The sequence below is a fragment of the Lissotriton helveticus genome, chromosome 3_1 (genome assembly GCF_964261635.1).
Source record: "Lissotriton helveticus chromosome 3_1, aLisHel1.1, whole genome shotgun sequence".
NCBI lineage: Eukaryota > Metazoa > Chordata > Amphibia > Caudata > Salamandridae > Lissotriton > Lissotriton helveticus.
In genome coordinates, this window is record NC_136061.1 from 1,157,514,973 (window position 1) to 1,157,541,397 (window position 26,425).

The window sequence follows — 26,425 nt, forward strand, 5'->3', positions numbered from 1 at the left end:
AAGAAATGCCTTTTTTTATTCTAATATAGCGTTTTTACAGTTACTTTCCTTTTAGTATCAATTCTGAAGCCTTGTACTGGTAAACTTGTCGAAGAACGCCTTTTTCTGAGGAAGAGCGTTAAAACTACTCTCTACTCCGGTGAATTTGTCGGTTGAAGTGCGCAGCACGTTTTGCGCGCATGCGCGAAATACAGCAGCTCTTAGAACAACTACAACGCTGACCACCGGTCGGGAAACGGAATTACTTCCGCATTCCCAAGATGGCGGATCGCCGCAAAGCTGCCACTAGAACTCGCAATGAAGTCCTCCAGCAAGGGTGTCTCAGCTTGCCAACTCCTTTCAAACACCCCATTTGGCGAGACGATGGGCGCATCCTGACACCTGTCATTCTTGGTGTGGTCTTCCTTCAAACCTTTGCGTTTACCGCCTATTTTGTTTTTATTGGCATTAGGACCACTGCTAAAGTGCTTGTGCTCTCCCCTTTAAGCATAATACAGTTGGCTCACAGCTGATTAGCATATTTTATTTAATTTACTTATATGTCCCTACTAAGTAGTACTACATGTATCCAGCGCCTGTAAAATAAATGATTCCAAGGGGCCTCACTGTGCTACCCATTTATGTAGCACTTTACAGCATGTCTCAGGCTTGCAATTGCAGCCTGTTGGGCAGTTTTCAAACTTGCCAATTTGACCTGGAAAAATAAACCTTTTGCCAGACCTATACCTTCCTTTTTAAAACATAAGAGTCTCACCTTAAGGTGGTCCTAAATAGCTCAGATAGCAGGGTGCATTGTATTTAAAGAATAGGATGTGTTTTAAGTTTCACATGTCCTGGTAGAGAAAAACTCCTAATTTCATTTTTCACTACTGTAAGGCCTATATATTCCATTGGATAACATTGGGTTGCCTTATTCACTAAGTGCTAACTTTGATTGGGAGCAGATAGGAATTTCAAGTTTGGACTCAAGGGAAATGTCATTTTGTATTTAGGTTATTCATTTTACTTCTTACTTCTGTATCCCCTGATTTTATGGGCATTCTCCCACTCACCCGCACTATAATCGTTGATCACCGCTGCTTCAGCGGGTCCGGTCCTGGGGCTTCCAATTTTGCCGAGAATCGGCCGACATCTTGAGAGTAGAGGGGACGTTTTTTGGGCGCCATTTTGAGCGCTCTAGTGCTCCGGTAGCCACGCGGTCAGCCTATTGAAACCTGTCTATCTGGCGCGAAGCGGTAGCGCGCAGCGGGCGCGCCTTTTTCGCACCTGAGTCGTGCCAGAGTCCTGCCCGTCTGCGCCCGTCAGCGCTAAGGAAGCGCTGGGCGCCGGTGAATCTGTGCATTTTTTTGTCGACTGTAGGTATGTACTCTAGGGCGGAGCTCCTCAGGCTACGGAGCCTCTCTATACCTTGTATACATGCACCCCTCGAACCACTCTGTGGCCCTTTCAAGTGCCCCTGTGGTAAGCTGTCACTTCCTCACTGTACTCCCATTTCAACTCATACGGGGCATCCCTCTTTGGGCAATGCCCCAGTACCTGCTCCTCCTATAATCTCTCAGTCCCCCTGTGATTTAAAAATCTGGCATCTTAATGTCAGATCTTTGGCCAAGCATCATCAGGCCATCTTCGACTTGCTATCCGATGAGACTCCTGATATTTTCTTCATGACCGAGACATGGTTACATGATGAGGTCATGGCTGTGCCTAATCTAGCACTCCCCTCGGAATACTCTATTTTTACGCACAATCGAAATTCAAGGGGAGGAGGGATTGCTATGGCAATTAAATCATGCTACCCCTGTACTTGGAAAATTCTGGACATAGCTGGCTGTGAAAGTGCATATTTTTGCATCACGATCAGCCACCATTTCACTATGTCTGGTTTGCTGATCTATAGACCACCAGGCAGTGATGTGTCCTTTAGGAAAGCTCTCCCAGAATTTGCAAGTTCCCTTGCACTGGGGGCGGCTAATTTTAGCATTATTGGGGACTTAAATCTTCATTTCGACACTCCCCACACCCCAGCGATCAGCAGCTTTCTCGCGGACCTGGAGGCACTCCAGCTTCCTCAGCTGGTCACCCACCCTACTCACGGGGGAGGGCATATTTTGGACCCAATATTCACAAACTTGACTATGGTTAAGGTCCTTCTGCCAAGACCTATAGTTTGGACTGATCATTTTCTGATAGAGCTTCATGTCACGATCAAGGATCGTCCTTTTAAAAGATCAGATAGAGTCATCTTCAGACGTCCCTGGAAAAAACTTAAATTAGCTGACTTCCATCATCTTCTCAGTGGTCTCCCGGTAGGTTCCTTTGAGGGTGTTGAGTCTGGCTACGATCTTTTTTGTGAATGGGTCACTAAAGCCCTTGACTCCCTGATTCCTGCAGCTTGGAGCAAGTGTCGCTTGTTAGAACCTAGCCCTTGGTACAACGACTCTCTTCGGCTTCTAAAGACAACATGTAAGCAAGCAGAAAGAGTCTGGCATAAGTCTTAAGAGGCTGGGAAAAAAGCCTATCATTTAGCAAAAGTTAAGAGCTATCATAGAGCTATTTGTAGGACACGGGCAGCCTACTATTCTCACGAATTCAATATTAGCTCTAATCCCACAAAGTTGATCTTCAAAGTGTTAAAAGATCTTACAGCCAACAGAGTACCTGTGGCTGAGATCTGCTCTCTCTCACATTGTGAAGATCTTGCGGTCTTCTTCGTGGAAAAAGTGTCTAAAATATATCGCTCTTTTCCTAGTACTAGTTTGACAATGGAAGATCAGAGCTCCAGTCCTAGTGCTAACCTGGCCCTATCCACACTCCCTGATCTATCGGAGGAGGAGTTTGACAAGCTGGTAGCCGAAGTTAAATCTGGGTCACCTGCTGATCCTCTCAGACCAGCACAATTTAAAGAACTAGCCTCACTATGCCTACCTCCTATACGCCAACTCATAAATCTATCTTTTTCCTCGGGCATAATTCCTCCTAAATGGAAACAAGTGTATGTCACTCCCATCCTGAAAAAACCTGCACTGGACCCTCTCAAACTGGAGAACTATCGACCCATCTCCCTTCTCCCTTGGATCGCGAAGGTAGCAGAAGCCCATGTTAATGGCATTCTGTCTAACTATCTTCAGTCTGCTAACATCTTGGACCCTTCGCAGAATGGTTTTCGTGCTGGTCACAGTACCGAGACCGCACTTCTCTCTATGACAGAACACCTGCGTTCTGTGTTGGACTCGGGTCAAACTGCGGCACTGGTATTACTCGATCTCAGTGCCGGGTTCGACACTGTATCGCACGCAATCCTTCTGCAGCGTCTGGGAGAAGCAGGTGTCAATGGTGTGGCACTTGATTGGTTCCGGTCGTTTCTCACCGACCGCACCTTTAGGGTCACTACTCCACCATTCGAGTCGAAACCCCATTCCATCAAGCAGGGAGTCCCGCAGGGGTCGGCACTTAGCCCCACGCAGTTTAATCTTTATGTGCAGCCGCTGGCTGCTGTCGCCAAGCGTTGGGACCTGACTTTGGTCTCTTACGCTGACGACACACAGCTGGCGGTCGCACTTAGTGGGGATTCAGACCTTGAAGCTACCAGATTTCGTGAGGGTCTCAGTGCAGTGGCCGGATGGATGATGGCCAATTGCCTACAGCTTAACACTAAAAAGACCGAGGTCTTGATTGTGGGCAAGCAGAGCAATCTTTGGGGTGACAAATGGTGGCCGTCAGAACTAGGCCCTATCCCTACTCCGGCAGTTGAGGTGAAAAATCTGGGGGTTTGGTTTGATTCCTCCCTCAGCTTCTCCATCCACACAAAAAAAGTAGCAGCCTCCTGCTTTGGGATCTTACGCGGTGTACGGCCGATTCTGAAATACTTTGACGCCCCTACCCGACAGCTGATAATTCAGGCTGCCATATTATCCAGACTCGACTATGCGAGCTCACTTTTGCTCGGAGCTAACCTGACGGAAATTACTAGATTGCAGCGCGTTCAGAACGCGGCCGCCAGGGCTCTGGTTGGCCTTCCTAGATTTTGCTCGGCCAAAGAAACTATGCGCAAGCTCCACTGGCTACCCCTGATTCAGAGGATTGAATTCAAGACTTTATGTCTATCTTTTAAAATTCTGAAACAATCTTCGCCTCAGATATTGGAGCATCTTATTACTCCTTATGTTCCTTTTCGGCAGCTGAGATCATTCGGGCAAAATTTAGCCATCGTTCCACGTTTCAAGAGAAGCAGAGCAGGTGGCGCTCTTTTAGAGTGTTGGCACCCAAGCTGTGGAATTCTCTTCCTGCCCATATTCGCGCCATGGATGAGTTATTGGCTTTTAGGAGAGCCGTTAAGACTTTTATCTTACCCATTGGTTCTTAGGGTTCCTCCGTTTGGTTTCTTTTCTCGCTCTGACTGAGTTATGTTCCTTTTCCAGATACAGCGCCGGGACGCCCCTTTGCTGGGGCAGCTGTGCGCTATAAAAATGGAAATAACATAACATAACATAACAGAACATAACATAACATTTAAAATCCTTTTTAATGGTAAAGTCTGTGCCCTGTTTACATGACTGTGAATATCTTGGCTGTGGGCCTTTGTTTATTCTTCCCAGACAGTGAGACAATGGGGGACTACCTGTTGGCTGGATGGGTGGGCCAGAGCTGTTCCCTGACCTACTTGTATTTAAAATGGCTGGCTCCAGCACACGCAAATGAACCTGACACCAGTCTTTTATTACCTCAGACTATTTGGAGCCTTGCTAAGGATAGAGGTTTCCAGAACCAGTTGTGGAGGTAGCCAGGAAGTCACCCCCACTTGAAATAATTGCACCTTGTTTTAATATTGGACCTCCTGATCTAGCTCTTCAGTACACTCCTGGACCTGTTGACACTACAGAAGAAGGACCATCCTGTTCCCTTCAGGACAGCCCTGCTGTTTTGAAGTCTGCCCTTCCGCCATCAGAGGTCTGTCCTACTGCTTGAGGCTTGCCATGTTCCCCAGAGGACTTCTCTGCTGCTCGAGGCCTGCTTTGTTCCCCAGAGGACTCCCTGCTACTTGAGGACCGCCATGCTCTTTGAGAAGGAAAATAGGTCCTGATCCTTTCATCCCAGGCTAACATAAGTGACTCTGAGGGTCAATTGGCTGACCTCCTGTTCTGAGCTACAGGGAAACAACAAGCTCCAAAAGCCTCCCTACAACTGCCTAACTGACCTACAACTGGGCCTGTCTGGACCTGCAACTGGACCTGCCTGAGGCCTGCTGACCTCTGCTAGAGTGAGTCTCTGATCCTTAAAAGTGCTTCCCCAGGTCTTGGACCCTTAATTGGCATCAGAGTGCACTCCTCTACAAGAAAAGGTGAAGTGCTTACGTTTGGGCTCTTCACAGTGCCGAATGGGCCCAAGACTCTGCAGCTCGCTGTGCACACCAACACAAAGGTCTGGGGAACCAACTTTTCATGCTACACGTCTGATAGTGGGGAACAACAATGCGGGATTTGACTTTTGTGCTACAGCAATGACAGCCCGCAGTGACAGCCAACGTAAAGCTCCAGCAAAGACTACCTGCAACATCAGAATGGATATTCAGGCTACAGCAACGACCGTCCACGACACCAGGCTCCTCTTCTTGCTAGAGCGATGGCCATCCGTGATGGTCTACCTGCTCTTCTTGGCCTCTTCCACCGCAAATGAAACTCTTTGCGCACAACTTTGTGGAGGTAACTTTTTTCAACAGGACTAACCTGATCCCTTTATTGCTCTTGTGCTCCATCTGGTAGAGCCTGTACTTGTGACTTTTCGCCAGTCAAGCATGACCAGATGACCATGAGTGGCTCTTTTAAGTGCTAACTCTATTAAAACTTTGAAACTGCATACCTTCAATTCTACTGATTGGATTTTTGTTGTTCTGTTATTATATTATTTTGTAAAATTAACCCTAGTTTTCTTAATTGGTTTGGGCTTTGTCTTATGTTTTATTTTCGCTTTATTACTGTTTGAGTGATGCATAAATACTTCACACATTGCCTCCCAGTTAAGCCTCCCTGCTTTTGTGTCAAGCTACCAGAGGGTTAAACACATGTTAATTTAGCAACTTTTGTGGTTGACCCTGACAAGGATTGTGGTTGTTTCCTGGGTGAGGTTTCCACCCCCTCAACCAATAACCTGATTTATCACAGAGTGGTGTCAACCTGAGGGTTTTTAAAAAGGCAAGAACATTTAGATCTATCACTGTGGAAGAGGGCTACAATCCGAAAATGATTCCAGACCTGGCCATCAAAACCAAAACAGCAGTTGACAGGCTTCTGCACCTTGATCTCAGAGTTCAAGAAGGTCAGAACACATACAAAGATTATACAATACTGTTAGCCTTTTCGATTGGTTAATGGTCTAATGCTTATCCTTTCGATAGTTGAGGAAACAGAGGCTTTTCTTTTCGATGCACTCTCGAAGCTTAAAGCCCTTGAATCATCGCTCAACTCAAAAGATGCTGCCCTAGCTACAGCCCGCAGTGAAAAGAAAGCACTGGAAAAACAACTGGATGACCTGCAGGAGGAGTGTGCATAGCTTGCAGTCTCCTTGAACTCTGCCAAGAAACAGCTGGGAGATTAAACTTTGTTTAAAGTGGATCTGGAAAATTGCTGTCAAAGTCTCATAGAAGAACTGGAGTTTCGTAAAAACGCTTATGAGGAGGAAGTTAAGGAGTCCAGCAAAAGGCACGAAACTCGTTTTGTTGAGGGGGAATCTGGACGCCCGGACTATGTTAAATGTTAAATGTTACAGGATTTCTAGAGCGCATGGCTGCCCGTAAGCGTCCCAGCGCTGAATGAGTACAGACGGAGTCGGAGGCTCACGGAAACAGCCAAGTTTTCAGAGATTTACGAAAGGCCAGAAGATTAGGCTGTACACGGATATCAGGAGGAAGGGAGTTCCATAGTTTGGAAGCGTTGTAGGAGAAATGCCGACCTCCTGATCGCGCTCTCTTGATCTTAGGAGGCAGGGTTAGATGGGCGTTAGTGGAACGAAGAAGTCTGGAGGTGGTGTACGGAGTCACCAAATCTCTGAAGATGGGAGGGGCTTTCCCGTTGAGGATTTTGTGCGTTAGGCAAAGTGCCTTAAACTGCACTCTTTCCACCACGGGCAGCCAGTGAAGTGCTCTGATGGCTGGCTTGGCCGAGCACCGACTCTTGGTGTTGGTAAGGATCCGTGCGGCCGCATTCTGCACTACCTGAAGTTTCGTAGTAACTTTCCGAGGGGCGCCCAGATACAGTGCGTTGCCATAGTCCAGCCATGACAGAATGAGGCCATGGATGAGGAGTTTCCTTGATGGGAAAGGGAGCAGTGGTAGAATTTTCCTATGAATTTAAACTGTCTGAAGCTCTTCAGGATATTAGAGAGCAACATGACTTGCAAGTGAAACTCTATGAGGATGAACTGGAGCAAATTTACCAGGCCAAGCTGGAGAACGCAGAGATGACTTCTGAGATGAACAGCAATACGGCCAGCAGCACCAAAGAAGAGCTGATAAAAAGCCACATGCGTATCGACAGCCTCTCCGCCCAGCTGTCTAATCTGCAGAAAGAGTCAAGAGCATGGCATGATCGGATGCAAGAGTTGGAAGAAACACTAGCCAAGGAACGCGATAACTGTCACAGGATGCTGGCGGAGAGAGAGAGAAAAATGTCTGACATACGAGGACAGATGCAGCAGCAACTTAATGATTACGATCAACTTCTGGATGTCAAACTGGTCCTGGCTATGGAGATTAATGCTTACAGAAAGCTTCTGTCGGGTGAAGAAGAGAGGCTGCAGTTGCCTCCTAGTCCAATATCCAATGTGACTGTTCCTCAAGCCTCATCGAGTCGTAGTGTCCGCACAACAAGAGGGAAGAGAAAGAGAGTGGATGTAAAGGAGTCTGAGCCTAGCAGTAGTGTTCAGATATCCCATTCTGCCTTTGCTACTGGAAATATTACAATTGAAGAACTGGACATGGATGGGAAATTCATACGCCTGAAGAATACCTCTGAACAGACTCCACAGCTGTTTACAAGTTTACCCAAAGATATGTACTTAAGGCAGACCAGATTGTGACTATCTGGGCTGCTAATGCTGGAGTGCCTGCAAGTCCGCCTTCTAACCTCCTGTGGAGGAATCATAACTCTTGGGGCACTGGTGAAGATGTTAAAGTAGCATCGACACATTCTCAGGGAGAGGAAGTTGCAACTAGAAGCACAGTCTATAAAGTGATTTCGGATGGTGAGGAAGTTGAAGACGATGAAGATGATGGTCGTGAGGAAGATGTTGAAGTTGTACAACAAGATATTTTCCGTCTGCAGGGAGAGCCAAGAGATGTAAACAGAAGTTGCTGTTATGTGAGATAGGAAGAAGCTGAAGACGATTCTGTTCTTGGAAGCCTGGGGTAGCATTTAACTGTTGACATCTCCCCTCAGCTTGGACAGGTGCTCTGGTTAGCGCTTAGAGACCTGTAGGTGATAAGGCGCTCTATAAATAACAATTACAATTACAAGGCGGAGGAGACGTAAAAATGGTCTAAGTGGAAGTGAAACATTGGGCTGGTGTTTGATTTCATGCTTTACTAGTTGAGCAGTGGGGCATTCTTGAGTTGGACACCGCTACGGTCAGAACTGAATACCCATGTGTTCCTACACCTGGGATTATTGGGTGTGGTAACACTGAGCCTGGTTTTACTGGATGTGCAGCTACACTTTGGAAAACACTGAGGCTTCAGACCAGTAGAAAGCATAAGCACATTCCAGTCCTCACCTCCATACCACATTTAGCAGCTTGGGGAGAGTGGAATGCTTTCTCCCCCAACAGCCCAAGGGTGTGCTGTGCTCCCACCAACCTCACACCTAACAGCCCTTGAATTGTGTCGTGCTGTGGTGTCCTGATCTAATTTACTGATTGCTCAGAGGTGGTAAATGGAAGTGGTAAATTCCATGAAATCATGCAAATCCTGTGGAAATTACCTGGTAATCTGAGGCCCAGCACACCATTCCCAATTCGAGGGAGTTTAACACATGACCCTTTTTTATGCTGGAACTGCCAGAAACAGAAAGGAGACCTAGCACACATGATTGTACACTGCCCCAAAGTTAAAACACATGGGAAAATGTAGTTTGGGATTATTAATTCCTGCCATATCATTTCCCCCTGGGGTTAACAGGGAATTGGTAAAGGGTACTTGTAATACTGATTTATGCTTTGCTAATCGGTTTTGCTCCTTTGTCTCTTACTGTGCAACTAAGGCAGGCTAAGATGCGGTGGGAGGCCAATTCTGCTTTAGAGGAGATTGATGTATGAAAAATGAAAATTAAGGGTAGTTGCTCTGTCATTTTTAGGTCTTACCTACAGAAAGCTCAACATGTCTGTTGTCAAAGATCTATTGTCTACAATACAATATACTTACAGAGGGTTTTCGGACAGCACATTGATCATTGTTGGTTGGCTTGCCTGCAAATCTCCTTTGCTTGCTTCTTTCTTATTTGATGGCTTCCTTTCCTCTTCCTATGTTTGTCCCATCCATGAAGCACAGACTCTTTATCACCCCGTTTCACTGGATACATTGTAACCTTCCACAGCTTACATCATGGAACTATCTTTTTGTTTTGATGCCAACACTTTAAGGGAGTGTATTTTTTCTGACTTTCCAACCTCTTTCCCATGCGCCACTTCCCTTTATCATCCCTGGTATCCACTTGCTGTCCTTTTTGCTTCCACAGCCCCACCCCTCTCCATCCAGCTTGCCTTTTTTTATAACCCTCCTCTGTTTCTTCCTGACCCTTCCTGCTCACCACCTGTCAGTAGCATATACTTGCTCCCTAACGGACCTTCATACTCCTTGCTTGGATGTACGACATTACAACGCATGCTTTTACATTGCATGCTTTTACAACGCAAGTTTTACAACGCATACCATTACAACGCATAGTGCTTTGGGGCGCTGGAAAGTGAATTATTTAATTTATAATTCCAACTCCAGTCCCCGTGGATAGTAGGGAAGGTGTTGGATAGTAAATTAAATATATTCCCTATCCTAGAGCGCCCCCCAGCGCAATGCGTTGTAATGGTTTGCGTTGTAAAAGCTGCGATGTAAAAGCATTGCGTGGTAAAAGTTGCGTTGTAAGTGATGTTTCCCTCCTTGCTTGCTCCACCACCTCTACCAATACCTTTTTTTAATGTATTATGTTTTTTACAATTTACTGCTCCAAGATTGACATCCACCATCTTGGAAAAGTAAATTAAATATACCCAAAATGACCACAGCAGCATGACAAGTGTGCACACATACGTCATTACGCTGGCGCCACCTTAGCATCATTACACTTACTTGCGCATGTGTAGTAGTGCATGCATGCTTATATATCATCATGCATTGGCCAATGCTGTTCAGTGGTTTTTTTCCTCCTTTTTACGAAGTGCGCAGTATCCATTTTAATTCTCTATTCGGCTATACTATGTTTCTGATCGAATGATGGGGGCATGAGAAGGCCAATGGCTGTGTAGTGCTTTACAACAAAAAACATAGTTAGGTAAATATTAATATAAATGAAAAAATGGTCAAATTGCACCATGAATGGAACATTTTATTCGGGATTTTTAAAAAGCTGCTTTAGTTGCTGCTCAGTTATAATGTCAGTACGCTGGCTTGTTGCGCAAATGTCAAAGCTCAGATTGACATAAAGATCCGGTTGAATTGTGGGACGTCTGTTCATTCAGTGTCTTCACCCTACAATGGATGGTGATAAGTGCCTGGATTCCGAAGGCGCTGGGGTTAATCTGCTCCGTTACATTTATTGTTACCTACATGCCTTGGGAATGTAGAAGTCATTACCTTGCCCACGCACTGTGCTGAGCGAGATAATACAGAAAGGCTTTGCCATTTACACACTTATTCATGCAGAGCTAGAATAAAATACGAAAACAATAGCTGTTTATTGATTTCTCTCAAAACTCATTCCGAGTTAATCTGACCCCAAACGTCTGCCATTCAGCTAAAATAAGGCTTAGTGTTTTGCAGAGCTGGTAAACACCACATGGACATTTAAACAAAGAGCAGCATACAAACATCTCATGAGAAAGGACATGGGAGAAAAGTAGGCGAGAGTAATAATCATGCTAACAAAGCACTTTTTCCCCAAGGCAAGCGAACCAGCTCTGTGAACCCTTCAGTATGTCTCATAATTCGCAATATTACAGTACTTCTTATTTTGACTGCAATTTAGCCCACTTTTTTCGTGTGTAATTCAAGTTGGAAACAAATTCTATTTCTCTGAAAAAATTCTTGGACATCTAAGCTCTTCTTTTGCAGCATTTGATCATGATATTGCACCAAATGACCTTTAAAAATGTTATCTAGATACTCATAGAATGCAGTCCCATGGTGCACTGCGCTTTATTTCACATTAGCCTGAACTGGTTGCCTCCTCGTACTCCGGTCTAGAAGCTATCGGATGACCTGCGTGCTGTTGTGAAAGAGGTTACAGCTGAGCTGCCTCTACAAAGTACCAGCATTAACCAGAGACGGACGTAACTCTATAGGGAGAACCTGAAAGGAAATGTCTGTAAGAAGCAGCCAAGGAAGTCATTTAGGCTGACCACAGATTTCTTTTTCGCTCTTTCCATTAGAGGGGTACAATAAATATGGACTCTGAACTAAAATTGCCCTTCTAACAAATATATTTCACAACATCGCATTGACTAGATTATGGGACGCTCTAGCAGCTGGTCTCGAAACAATTTGGAAGTGAGCTTTACAAAAAACTGGTTATTTGTTTGTTAGGCGGGTGCTGGGGCAGAATGAAGCTGTTGCAATGTTTCTACGGGCAAAGGTGAAAACTTTTTTTCATAGTCTAAACTCAGAATTAGATAATATTCAGCTAACATGTACGTTAGCATATGGGGTAAGCAAAATGGCACCAATATGTTTTATTTGCTAAATTTATTTCTTTGCTCACTTTAATTAAACAGCTGGCTAATTTAAACAAACAATTTAGGGCTGAACATATGAAGACCAGAGTTCAATCCAGTCGGTGCTTTTGCAGACTGACTAGTTTGTGTTTTCTGGGCTTCATTTTGCAAAGTGACTGATATACTAATGAGTTGCATCACAAAAGGACAAATTGAAGAATGCTCCTACCCTGTAAACGATAATGAGGCAGAATGCATTTTGTGACTCTTTACAAATAGCTGCAAATGGAGGGAAGGAGGCCTGCAAGGGACAACAGCCCTCTGCCCCTCTTTCCCCTTCTCTACTTGCTGACTAGGTGAAAGTTCAATTAAACTGGTGTAATCTCACTCAGTTTCGGTAATTTCGTGTTACACTCGATATGCACAATTCTTGAAAGTATGCCACTGCTTCACGTCGTGTAATTACCTGCCATTCATGGAAAAAATGTAGCATTTTGTGTGCTAGAACTACACATAAGGTCAGAAAAGGAACACTGCGCTTGTGTTTTTTGTGCTGTTTTTGTCATTTGAAATACTTTCCTGCATCCAAAACAGGCAAGAGGACGTGTTTCATGCTAAAATAGAGCACCTAATGCCTCATTTGCATTTGGCATTATTCATAATTTTGCTTAGTTTTTCCTGAATTTCACACAATTATTCTAATGTAAAGTGAACGAATTTCACACACCTAGTGCTGACACGTTTTCACATTCCCTGTCCCTCAAAGGCATAGGGCTGTATTAAAACAAACGTGGACATGCAGGACGTAATATTAGGAGGGACATGCAGTGGTCCTGTGGAACAATGTCTACTACCACCACGGCTGGCAGCCATCATATATTACGGGGGAAAATATCCAAAAGGTATAGCTTACAATTTGTCAGTATCTGTTACAAACTTTTCAGCCTCAACTGTAGTTGTAAACTACTGAGATATTTCTCTGCAAATTGGAATGTGGAAGCAGTTACCACATTCACACATCTGCCTCTGTACGATTTGAAATGAGTTGCAAAGATACTGCTTTTTGGAAAGATTTTTCCAACTTTTAAAGTACATTTATTTATTTATTTATTTATTTATTTTTGAAAGTTATAAAGCGCACAAATGCCCTGTGGCGTCTCGGCGCTGCGGACCGCAAGCAAGATCTATGGACAGGGTTACTGATTGAACAGCCAAGTCTTTAGCCTCTTCCTAAAAAGAAGCAAGGACTGGCACTCTCTTATCTCCAAAGGGAGAGAGTTCCAAAGTTTGGCTGCCGTGACGACAAAGCGTCTGTCACCCCAGGATACGGTTTTTGTGCGTGGTACGATGAGCTGATGTGCCGCGGAGGAGTGAAGCAATCTACTTGGACGGTAGGAGGTCAGCTGATTTAGAAGAAACTGAGGGCCTATTTAACGTGAGGCTTTATAGGCAATACATAATATCTTGAATTTTATACGATTCCTGACTGAGAGCCAGTGGTATCTTTTAATTATGTGGGAGATCGGTTTAAACCTGGGTGTTCTGGACAGCAATCTGGCAGCCGCGTTTTGAACGGTCTGCAATTTTGGATTACCCTGCTTTGCGCGTTAGCAAACAGCCCATTGTAGTAGTCTAAAGATGACATCACTAGTGTGCTGACCAGAGTTTTCCCAGCGTTTTCAGGGAGAAATGGAAGAATCTTCTTAATTAGTCGAAGTTTATAAAACGCTGCCGATGCCGTCCGATTTGCGTGGGGTGCAAATGTGAGTCGGTCATCGAACAGAATGCCTACGTTTCTCACCTTTGGAACTGGGTTGGGTGGAGATCCTAGTGAAGGTGGCCACCAGCAGCTGGACCAGGCAGGGAGTAGTTTGCCAAATATGATGACCTTCGTTTTTTCGGAGTTCAATTTGAGGCAATTACTGGCCATCCAGTCACTGATGGTCAGCATGCCCTGTTGACAGTTGGTTGCCACCCTTTCTCCGTTGTTATGAACCGCCAGTACCAGCTGGGTGTCATCAGCATATGATGTAAGGCCCATCCCATATGTCTTAATGACCCTTGCTAGGTCCGACACATAGATATTAAATAGTGTCGGACTTAGGGATGAGCCCTGCGGTACCCCACACCGCAGTGTCAATTGGGCCGAATGGAAAGTGCCCAGAGTCACCGCCTGGGTGCGGTTAGAGAGAAAGGATGCCAGAAGTTCTTTTGCCATGTCTTGAATCCCCATTGCAGTGACACAGTCGATCAAGATGGTGTGATCGACTGTGTTAAATGCCGCTGACAGGTCCAGCAATATAAGCACCGCCGTACCTCCTTGATCCATAATGGTTCTTATATCTTCTGAGGCTTTGATTAGAGCTGTTTCCAAACCGTGTGCTTTCCGGAACCCAAATTGGGTGTCATCTAGCAGTTGGTGATGTTCCATATATTTGGAAAGTTGTTGGTTCATCACCTTCTCGACCACTTTGTATGGGACCGGTAGGCTAGCTATAGGCCTGTAATTCTTTGTCTCGTCGGGATCTAAGTGAGGTTTTTTTAACAGATGTTTTAGAATGGTCTGTTTCCATGTAATGGGGTAGATCCCTGTTGTAAACATGGTGTTAGAGATATTTGCCAATACTGGAGCTATTAGGTCCATAATAGGGGCAAGGATCTTAGGTGGGCAGGGGTCAGTGGCTGATCCTGATTTGATGGTGGTCATTACCTCAGCGATGTGATCACTAGAGATTGCTTCAAACTGTCCAAAAACCTGATCTAAGGGAATTGGAGTTATGGGTGGGGTATTATGGTTTGTGTGTGCTGAAAATTCCTGGTAAATCATATTTACCTTATCATAGAAATAGTTCGCTAAGGAATTACAGAACGATTGTGTTGAAGTGGAAGCTGCCACTGCTGATGGACCCGCAAGCTTGTTGACTACTTGGTATAACTGTTTATTTGAGTTTTTGGCTGATTCAATTGGTGCTGTGTAGAATTTACTTTTTTCGTGTAGGATCATGGTTTTATATTTGGCGAGTTCTTCCCTGTAGCGCAGTTTGCCTTTGCCTGAGTAGAGCTTATGCCAGTGTCTTTCTCTGTTTCTACACTTTTGTTTTTGTTCCCGGAGGGAATCAGTGAACCAAGGTGCTGACGGGGAATTCCTATTTTTCGAGATCTTTTTGTTAGGCACCAGTAAATTAATCGCATTATGTAGCCAGTTTGCATACTCGGTGGCAGCTGTATTAGGGTCAGATGGAATCTCAGGAAGCGTTGAGTAAAGGAGGGTTTTAAACTGATCATCATTTATATTTTTCCAAGCTTTGAACACCTCTGGGCCAGAGGCTGATGTATTAGCGAGCTGATTGTTACCGGGTAAGATGTTGAATATTATGGCGTGGTGATCTGTCCATACCATAGGCAGAGTGTTTGTTACCTCAATATTTTTAAAATTAGAGAAGATACCATCCAGGGTATGACCTGCCTCGTGGGTAGGCTTCTTAACTAACTGTGTTAAACCCATGGACTCCATGTCTGCTAGTAGCTTATTGGTATCATTGTTGAAAATATTTTCCAGGTGGAAATTGAAATCTCCTAAGATGGTAAAGGAGTCTTCAACCAGCAGTCCTTCTACCATGTTGTTAAAAGAGGCTAGAAACTCAGACCTTGCTCCCGGAGGTCGGTATAGTAGCATTCCTTTAAAGCTTTGCGAGGGTGTTAATAGGATAGAGAAATGAATTGCTTCAGCCGTTGAAGAAGGTACATGTAGTATTCTAGTGGAGAGGTTCCTACGTGAGATTATAGCTAGTCCACCTCCTTTTTTATTTACTATATCCTGTCTCTGAAAATCATAGTCTTCCGGGGTTGCTACCAACAAATCTGGCTCAGAAGCTTGGTCAGTCCATGTTTCAGTGATAAATAATAGATCAATATTACGGTCAGTGATCAAATCAGCTATATCTTGCTTATGCTTGCTCAAAAAGCGAGCGTTGATAAGGGCGGCAACTATGGGGGGGACCCCTTAGAATGTCCCTGACATACGTGGTGGTGATATTGATGCTTGGGCTAATAGGTAGGTTGACCTCACAGTTGGGACATTGAGATACGTATGTGTTAACTAAATCATCGGGTGCAAGCAGTGTACATGTGTGGTTAAGTGGTGGACGTAGCTGATAAAGTTCCCTACCTGAATAGGCCTTCTTAACACTTGTAAACTGGCGACCAGGGGGTAAGGCCCTAGACCCGGTCCCGGCGCGGACGGGCGCAGATGGGCGATGATGGGCTTGCCTTTGGCGCGTCTTTGGCGCACCGCCGGCGCGCCCGATGCGCTCGTCCGATGCGCACGTCCGCTGCGCACGTCCGCTGCACGTGTGCGGTTGGTGTACCTCAAATACTTTCCCTGGCACCAAAGACTGGAGCGCTGACCCCAGCATGGAAGAAAGCGGAAGTGAGTCCCAACAGCCCTCCAATCAATCGGCACACGCCGTGTTGGAACCGGGGCTTTAGGGAGGAGGTGGTGACAAAAATACAGTAGGTGAGCAGTAAAAACGGTATTTTAAAATGGTATTTAAAAGCACAAATTCCAAGAATGATTAACCTCCGTTTTTAGCAGCTAGCAGCCTCTGGTTAGATCAGTGAGTGCAGCGTCCGCCGCGCGTGCACGTTTGGTGTACCTCAAATACGTTCCCTGGCACCAAAAACTGGAGCGCTGACCCCAGCATGCGAGAAAGCGGAAGTGAGTCCCAAAAGCCCTCCAATCAATCGGCACACGCCGTGTTGGAACCGGGGCTTTAGGGAGGAGGTGGTGACAAAAATACAGTAGGTGGGCAGTAAAAACGGTATTTTAAAACGGTATTTAAAAGCACAAATTCCAAGAATGATTAACCTTCGTTTTCAGCAGCTAGCAGCCTCAGGTTAGAACAGTGAGTGCTGTGTCTGCAGCGCGTGCGCGTTTGGTGTACCTCAAATACTTTCCCTGACACCAAAGACTGGAGCGCTGACCCCAGCATGGGAGAAAGCGGAAGTGAGTCCCAACAGCCGTCAAATCAATCGGCACACGCCGTGTTGGAACCGGGGCTTTAGGGAGGAGGTGGTGACAAAAATACAGTAGGTGAGCAGTAAAAACGGTATTTTAAAACGGTATTTAAAAGCACAAATTCCCAGAATGATTAACCTTCGTTTTCAGCAGCTAGCAGCCTCTGGTTAGATCAGTGAGTGCTGCGTCCACATTGAAATGTGCTATTTCACTGGTGCAATATCCTGTATTTTATAAATCGAATGCTTTGAAACCACAAAAGAGTTTATCAGGTCAGGTCATGTATTTCCAAAAGGCTAATGGGAAATTAACAGATCAATGTAAACAATAGGAAAACAACCAATCAGGACAAATCCCTCTTACCAGGTCACTGTTCTGCAACTAGCAAGTTCTCTTTTCTAGCTGCTGATGCTTGTAGTCAAGTTAGGGACCATGTATTTGCTTCTCATTATGGCATGTGATATTTTATTATACTGCTATTACCAGATGATCTGTATAATTATATTTAGAATAATGTTCCCTCGGGGGGACGTGGCTACCACCCAAGGAAGATGGCATCGTTTCCATGACTCTCCCGGGACGGCACGGAGGCTAATGGATTTGACGGCTCACCCGATGCCTGCAAGCCACTAAAAATGGACTCGCAGGCCTATGAAACAAAGGAGGTATCAAAGAAGTGAGTGTCCTTCTCTGCGAGCTGCTGGCTTTCCCTTCACGGCTACGAGTGGCTCCGTCGGTATGACGCGCTGCCATTTTGACCACCTGAACGACAAAAGAGAGGGCAGCAGCGCGCCTATTCTTCCTTAATAATTTCACAATATGCATCACGGTTTTAGGCAGTTTAAATGACAACTATCCTCTTACATGTTCGTCCCTAATAACTGCTCTATGAAACTTTTATTTTTAATGCATTTTACTCAATGCTGCAAAGTAATAGATGTTAGTCACATAAGCAGTATCCATAAATACTCCCTGAACTTCCTACTTCCTCATGGAATAATTGCGTTATCATACTACACAGAGTTTTTCCCACCAGCATATTTTCCACCAGAACTTTAGCGGTACAAAGTAGTTCTTTTTGATGCATTTTTTCATACACTGCACTCTCTATGGGGTCTCACTGATTTTCCTCATATTATTCAAATATATGTAGGGTTACTCCAAATGAGATACTTCATAAAATTGCTACAAGGAGGTGTGTACACTAAAAGTATTTCATCCTGTCCCTTACTGCTTCCTTATAGGGGCAAGTTAAAAAAAGCCAAAACTTTGCTGATGCCTTCAACTCTATACTTTCTCACGCACTTTGCCTCAATGACAGACTCTATGAATTCACCACCTAAAGGCGCCTCTTCATCCGCTATTAATGTAACTACTGCTGTTAGCAAAGCAACAAGTAAGCGTTTGAAAAAAGACCCTCCTTCTCCACCAAAGCAGACCACGACCGTCTCTATGGACCTTCTTTTAGTAGAAATTTGCACTCTATATCCATTTGAAGAAGAGACAAACTCTAAACTACAAATTCTAATGGACAGATGGTCACGGATGGAAGAAAGAATCACGCACTTGAGCATAACATTGAATCACTAGGGCCCTCTAGTCTTAAGGTAGAAGTTCTTCAATCCCAGGTCACATCTCGCCAGAAGTAGGTCGAAAACCTTGAAAACAGAAACAGACAGAATAATCTCCAAATATATGGATGACCAGAAGGATCAGAAGGTTCTGACCCTTTTTCCTTCTTCAAATAATTTCCCCCAACAATTCTAAGCCTAGCGGAGGGCACTCTTCTTAAAATCCAGCATTCCCACAGATTAGGTCCTCCACATACAGCGACTTCCAACATGAGGGAACCAAGAGGGGTCATACTGTATTTTCTAGAATATACTGATCTTCTTAAGGTCTTGTCAGCAGTCAGGTCCAAAAAACAAATTTCATGGTAGGGTAACCTTCTATTCTTCTCACAAGACTATGCAAAGAGCACAGCTGATAGACACAGAGAATTCCTAGCTCTGAGACCAGATCTTTGCTCTCTTGGTGCACATTTTGACCTATTCCACCCCTGTTTATTTTAAGTAACCTACAACAATAAGACTACTACTTAAGAAGACTCAGCTAGGCTGAAGAGTTTCCTCAATTCTTGTAGGTCAGAAATTATGGACACATCTCTAGCACGTACTAAGTATTCTGTTCAGTCTAACTCTATATCTCAAAGTCATTTTTGATGTTTCTATCAACTTTTTGTTTAAGAACATAGGGTCCAATTCACAGAATTAATCTGAGACAAAATCCTAACCTTCTGACTTTCGATATTCACAGAAGGCATTTAGGAGTAGGATTTTGCCTCAGTTAAACTTAAGTTTTGCTCATAAGTTAAACTTAAGACAAACTTAAGTTTAACTGAGACAAAATCCTAGTTGTAAAGTTAGGATTTTGTCTTAGTTAAACTTAAGTTTGTCTTAAGTTTAACTTAAGGCCAAAACTTAAGATTAACTGAGACAAAATCCTAACTTTAGTACTCCTAAATGCCTTCTGTGAATACCAAAAGTTGTAAAGTTGGGATTTCGTCTCAGATTACTTTTGTGAATCGGGCCCATAAAGAATGTTTTTGTTTAGCAAGAGCTATTAGATGATATTAACCTCTTTTTTTCTCCCTACAGGTTTCATCTCCTTGTTGTATGACTTACCCATTTTGTCGTTCATTTTGCAGTCCTTCCTGCCTTCCTCTTGGAGTCTGGAGATGTCATTGTTCCATGTGGCCCCATAACCCCCCCCCCACCCCTTATGGGTTTTGCAATTTATGTAGGTATGATCTTTTTTCTTTTAATAATTCTAACATCAATCTTCCTTTTTCCAAGTCTACCTTGTTTTCTTTCTTTAACCCCTTTTTCTATAACTTCTTCCATTACCACCTCTTTATTTCTTATTCTTTCTTCTCTTTTCTTCTTAACCCACTGGTTTTCAATGTCATTATATTTGTACCTGTGTTATGGTCTATGTCTCATACCATATACATCAATGCTAGCTAATTTAATTATTTATTTTGTATAAATATTTTATGTCGAGGGGAAGATGGCGGCCGAGTAGGACGCTCGGTCGGAGAGCTCCTCAACAAGAGACCTGGAGAGCACAATGCGCAGCACGGCGGTATTAGCGCTAACACATCAGTGATTTCTATTAGAAAATAGAAAACAACAGGATCGCTAAAAAAAAATCATTGCGGAGTATGGAGGAGGAAACCTGATATCAACAGGAGCATGGCGAGTTTCTAGCAGAATATAACGGAAAAAAATTCTGAAAAGCTTCCTGTCGAGCCTTTGGGGGGTCGAAATAAGAGAAATAGCGAGAAATAGCGACGAGGAATGGTCGCTTACCTGTTGTGTGAAAATTTTTCGGTGAGGGGAAAGTCCGACGAGAGAGCTGTGCCATCGACGAGAGAGAGGGGAGATACGTCGGACTGCAGCGCGAACTTCCCCGGAGTCTGGGCGGAGGCTGAAAAAGCGAAAGCGGTCCACAGGAAGGTGTTCGGAAGTCTTGGCTTCCTATTCCGGGGCATTAGCGGCAGTAGCCGCGGCAACTGTGGAGGTGAGCAGAACCTGTTCTCGTGTTGCTCTGGGACCCATGAAAGAGTGATTCGGGAGGTCTGGATAAACAAAGGAAATCAAGGCAAAAGAGAGGAGCACCTCAGTGACTTGGTAAAAGTAAAGCTAAATATAATTATAAACACAGACTGCCAAAAAAAAAAGGAAAATACAAGATTTGGACAGCACATGAATGAAAAAGTGCCAGAGGAGGTGGGAGACTTTAAAATAAACGGGGAAGATAAAGATAAAGATAAGGGCATAGATAAGGAGACAGACACTCAGTACTTATAAAACACATCTAGCCTGGAAGACACAGAGAAAAAAAGAAGCCCGGAAACTGTGGTCTCTAACTATAGTCTCAGAAACAGGAACTTCCTCAAGCAAGAGCAATATCCCAAAAATATTACTCCTAGAGAAGTTAAGAGAAGGAAGGCAAAAAAAACATCTATAGAGCCCATAAAAAAAAGTAAAAAAAAAAGTAAAATTACCCGGAGACAAAGTTGATACAACTTAGAAAATAAAGATTACACCTTCACTAAGAACTTTCTTTAAAGTCCAGAGGCAGCAAACAAATCAAACAAAAGACGATACAGATCGACCGGTATTTTTAGAAAAATCTGAACTAGCCCTATTGCAGAAAAAAGACCAACCCCCACAAAAAGAACCTCTCCATACACCACAAACCAAAAATTCAAATATCCCTTCAAAATCAATAACTAAAGCTGGACTAGAAAGCAAAATAGTGGACGAACTTAGACCCAATCTCGGTCCTCAAGATATGGCCGAAGTAGCCACAGCGACAGAAACAGTCACAACTGTCATAACAGAAGAAACAGAAATAATAGAAAAAGCTCAGAACAGTAATAACGAAGAGAGAGAACTAAGCAAAGAAAAAGAAAATGTTGAGATGCAGAAAAAACAAGAAAGTGGGAAGGAAGGAATATCGGACTTTAAAAATCCCAGCAGTCAGACCGATGAGTTTCTTGAGAAAATATGGATCGAGATGAGAGACAAATTCGCCATATCTGAAGCAAAACAAAATAAGATTCAAGAAGTATGCGAAAAGTTGGACTATAAACTAAATGCTTTAGGAGAGAGAGTCACAGCTATAGAAGGGGAAGTGAGTAGATTGAACAGTAGGGTGGAAAGTAACAGAACGGAGATACACACGCTGAGACAAGAGGGGAAATCTATGACTGAAAAAATGGAATCTCTTGAAAATCAGGCAAGGAAAAATAATATAAGAATTTTAAATGTTCCCGAAAATAAAGAAGGTAGTGACATTAAGAAATTTATTGTAGAGCTTTTAGTGGAACATTTCCCATGGAACGATGCTGAGACGCTGGGAGAAGACATACAAAGAGTCCACAGAGACCCGTTCGGAAGGGCCAAAGACAGGTAAACACCCAGAAAAATCCTTATAAATTTCAAGACGTACACATTAAAAGAGAAGATCCTGGGTGAAGCCCTGAAAAGGGGAAATTTCAGTAAAGATTCATGGTCCTTCAGAATTAGATCGGATATGTCCAAAGCATCTCAGGACAGACAATGGGAGTTGGGGAAATTCATGCCAGAATTACAATCCCTAGGAGCCACAGTACAAATGAAGTTCCCACCCTCTTTACGAATCATGTGGCGCAACAAAACAAGGAACATCAGAGATCCCGAAGAAGTGAAAACCCTGCTCAGCCTAATGAAAGACACTGTTCAAATGGAAAACTCCACAGTCTGAAACAGACTCAAAATAAATATACTGGGGAAAAAAAAAAACTTTCATAAAAATATGTGGGAAAAAAAAAAAGTGAAGGCGCTAAGAAAATTAAAATATAAATTCCAGGTCCAAATTTGAGGAGCGAAAAGGGGTTAAGATGGAAACCCCAAGAAAGAAAGAAGGAGGCTTCCCCAGGGAGGGTAAGAAGAAAACACTAAAACAGGAAAGTAAAAAAAAAACACACAAGATAAAAAATGGGTGGGGAGCAAAATGGGGGGAAAAAAAACAAAAAATAAATCCTCGATATTGAAAGAAAATTGGAAAAGAACAGAACACCAACAATTCATCACCAATGTTACTGAAACTTGCAAAAAAAAAAAAAACAATTAAAAATAATGGGAGACACCAGTAGAAATATAAAAATACTATTTTGGAATGTTAATGGCATGAGAACCAAAAGTCGAAGGAACAAAATTCTAGAATACCTTAAAGCATCTGAAAGCGAAATTATTATTCTTCAGGAGACGCACCTATTGAAAGAAGAATGGGGTCAGATAATGAAAAACTTAGGATGGGTGGACGTCCATATTTGCACAAACCAAGGGTGTAATATTAAAGGTGTAATAATTATTCTAAAAAAATCCTTAAATGCAAGTATGGAATCTTCAGAAGTGGACAGTAAAGGAAGATGGGCAATGGCAAGAATAAAATTAGGGAACAACGCCTACACAATAGCAGGCTATTATGGCCCCAACCTCGATGACCCTGAGCCCCTACAGAACTTGTATACTCATTTGCTAACAGCTAACACTCCAGTAATTTTAGGAGGAGACTTTAATCTCATCTTAGACCCTAAAACTGATAGGTCTCCCCCAGGAAGAAATCTCAATTTACCTAATCTACCAAAAATGAGGGAGTGGATTGGGATATACAAGAGAGACTTAGAATTAATAGATATATGGAAAGAAAAAGGAGATAAGGGTCAACCCTTTACATTACATAATAAAAGATTAGGACATAGGTCCAGAATTTATTTTTTCCTAGTCGATAGAAGCTTACTGGCAAATGTAACAAGTTTAATCCACATTCCAGCCCATCTATCAGACCACTCCGCCGTACAGTTAACATTACAAACTAAGGCAACACAGATACACAAAAGATTCACGGTGGAAAGAGCCATGTTTTTAGATCAAGAAATTGTACAAGCACTTAAAGAAGAAACAGAAGCCTTTTTTGAAAATAATAAAACGGAAACAACTAAGCAAACATCATGGGACACGTATAAGGCCGTATTAAGGGGCAAGATACTTAACCTTGGAACTTACAGATCGAAGAAAGCAAAACAAGAAATAACAGACTTAGAAAAAACTATAAACACCCTAGACACCCAAATACTAAGGGAAAGAGACCCGGACAGGAAAGAAAATCTGCAAAAAGATAGGCAAAGGCAAAAGGAGTCGGACTCCCTAAGTGATATTCTTGAAGAAAGAGTAAAAAATAAGTGGGAAACAAGCAAGTTGGCAAATCATGAACACGGAGAAGGATGTGGAAAATGGCTCGCATGGAAATTAAAGACTGACTTAGTAAGAAATAAAATAAAATCCTTAGTAAAACAAGACCAAACAAGCCTGACCTCAGAAGAAGAGGAAATCAGAAATGAATTTGCGTCTTTCTTTTCGGAGTTATATACTGAAGATGTAAACCCATCTGAGGAACAGATAGATGAATATCTGAGAGACATGCCAGTGTTAAAACTATCTGAGGAGGAGAAAAACGAGCTAAATAGGGAAATTACACCTACCGAGGTTAAGAATATAATAAAAACATTGAAAAAAGGGAAAGCCGCAGGCCCAGATGCACTGCTGAATGAACTGTACCTGTCTTTAATAGACACACTAGTCCCACATATAACAGAATTAGTAAACTTGATATTTAAACAAAAGGAAAAGCTGCCGGATACCTGAAATGATGCAATAATAACAATTATCTTAAAGCCAGGAAAGGACCGTAAAAAATGCGAATCATACCGGCCGATATCTCTGCTCAATGCAGATTATAACATTTTTACTAAAATAATGTCAACAAGACTGGGAAAGCTTACACCCCAACTCATACATTCAAATCAAAAGGGCTTCACAAAAGGAAGGCAATTATATGAACTGACACATGAACTCATAAGCACCATAGACATAGCCACGTCAAAAAATATTCCTCTTACAATACTAACAGTCGATGCCGCTAAAGCATTCGATAGAGTAAACTGGGCTTTCTTAAATAGTATAATGATCAAAAATAATTTAGGGGATTCCTTCCTACACGCAGTAGGAGAAATTTACAAGAATTCAGGTTAATGGCAATCTTACGAGTAATATCAAAATTGGTAGAAGCACGAGACAAGGGTGTCCTCTCTCTCCCCTACTTTTTAACTTATACATAGAACCCCTAGCAAACAAACTCAGAAGCTGTAAGGAAATAACTCCCTTTAAATATCAGGGATGGGAGAAAAAGCTAGCACTCTACGCAGATGATCTGATGTTATTTACGGATAAATATGTAAAATCTAAACCAGCTATAGAAAAAATCATTAGTAAATTTGGACAAGTTTCAGGATATTCAGTAAACCACACAAAAACAGAAACATTTACATGGAATACTCATTTTAATAGTTCCAATATAAAAAAAGAGATAAGATACTTGGGCATCTTGGTAAACCAAAATTTGGATAAAATACCACAAAACAATCTAAATAGAGTAGCCAGAGAGGTAAGAAAACTACTTAAAGTGTGGTCTAGTCTACCTTTAAGCTTTATAGGGAGGTCCAACATTATAAAAATGACTATACTTCCAAAATATACCTTTCTGTTCAACAATATTCCACTGGAATTTAAAAAAGCCGAATTGAAAAAGTTACAGGGAGAGCTTGCAAGTTTTATATGGGCCTCCAAGGGAACCAGAATATCGTGGAGAAAGCTCAGGAGAAAAAAAGAGAAAGGAGGGATTGCAAGTCCGGATTTGACAGAATATTACAGGGCTTTTCAATTTAAAAATATACGGGCTCTCCTAGGAATACATCATTACTACCCTGAATACTTGCAAGTGATGACAGAAGCTGAGGACCATTTTCTCTTCAAATTTGGCCACCAAAAATACTTTAAAAAAATCAAGCTAAAGGTTCTAAAGGAAGCAGTAAAACTTTGGATACAAATTAGAACAATTTTAAAAATTCCTTACTATAGTGCAATGGCACCGATATGGAACTCTCCCGGAACTCCGGACTGTCTGAAAGATGTCATGGCCACCCCCTTAAAACAAAACAACATTAACTATTGGGGTCAACTCCTAAATGGGTCAACATTGATCTCATGGGAAGAAATGCATAAAATCACCAATGGAGCAATATCAAAATTTAAGTTTTATCAACTAAACAGCTGGGCAAAGACAATATCAACACATGATAAAGATAGTAAAACCTTGGAAAAAGAAATGACAAAAATGTTACCCATAAACAAGGAGGTAGCAAAATGGTATTGGACTTTAATAATGGAAGAAGATGAAAGCTCCCAGATAGCAGAGCAAATCTGGGGGAAAGATCTGGATATAGAAGACCTAGTAAATCTATGGGAAGACTCAATAGAGAAATGTTGGTCAACATTAAAATCAGCGGCATTGAAAAGAAACCATCTGTACACCCTGCATAGAGCCTACTGGACACCGAAAAAACTCTCAAAATTTAAAAATGCAGGAATCAAAAAATGCCCTAAGTGTGGGGAAGAAAGGGCAGATGATGTCCATATGTTCTGGAGCTGTTCATCTCTGAGAATATTTTGGGAAGAAGTTGGTAAGACGTTAAGTTTGATATTTCGAAAACACCTAAAAGTAAGTATAACCCTTATTCTTTTTGGGATTGGTAACTTAACAGAGCAAGTAAAATTAACAGTAATGGAAGCAAAGTTACTTTTTGTGCTAATGGTGATAGCTAGAAGGGAAATATGCATTAAGTGGATTGGGCCATCACCCCCAACACATGGAGAGTGGATGAACTCAGCTATAAAGATAAATAAACTAGACAGAAGGGGTAAAATTGGTAAGAGGTTTAATTATTGGGAAATTATGGCAAAACACCTAACCTCCGAGGAAAGGGTAGAACACACTGTCCCATGATTAAAGCGAAAGTACAATCTGGAATATGAGTATGATACTCATAGA

General features: G+C 42.8%; 1 pseudogene; it reads left to right on the forward strand.

The window, feature by feature from the left end:
• Positions 1-5,497: 5,497 nt before the first annotated feature.
• Positions 5,498-8,360, forward strand: LOC144824216 (lamin-B1-like; annotated as a pseudogene).
• Positions 8,361-26,425: the final 18,065 nt, after the last annotated feature.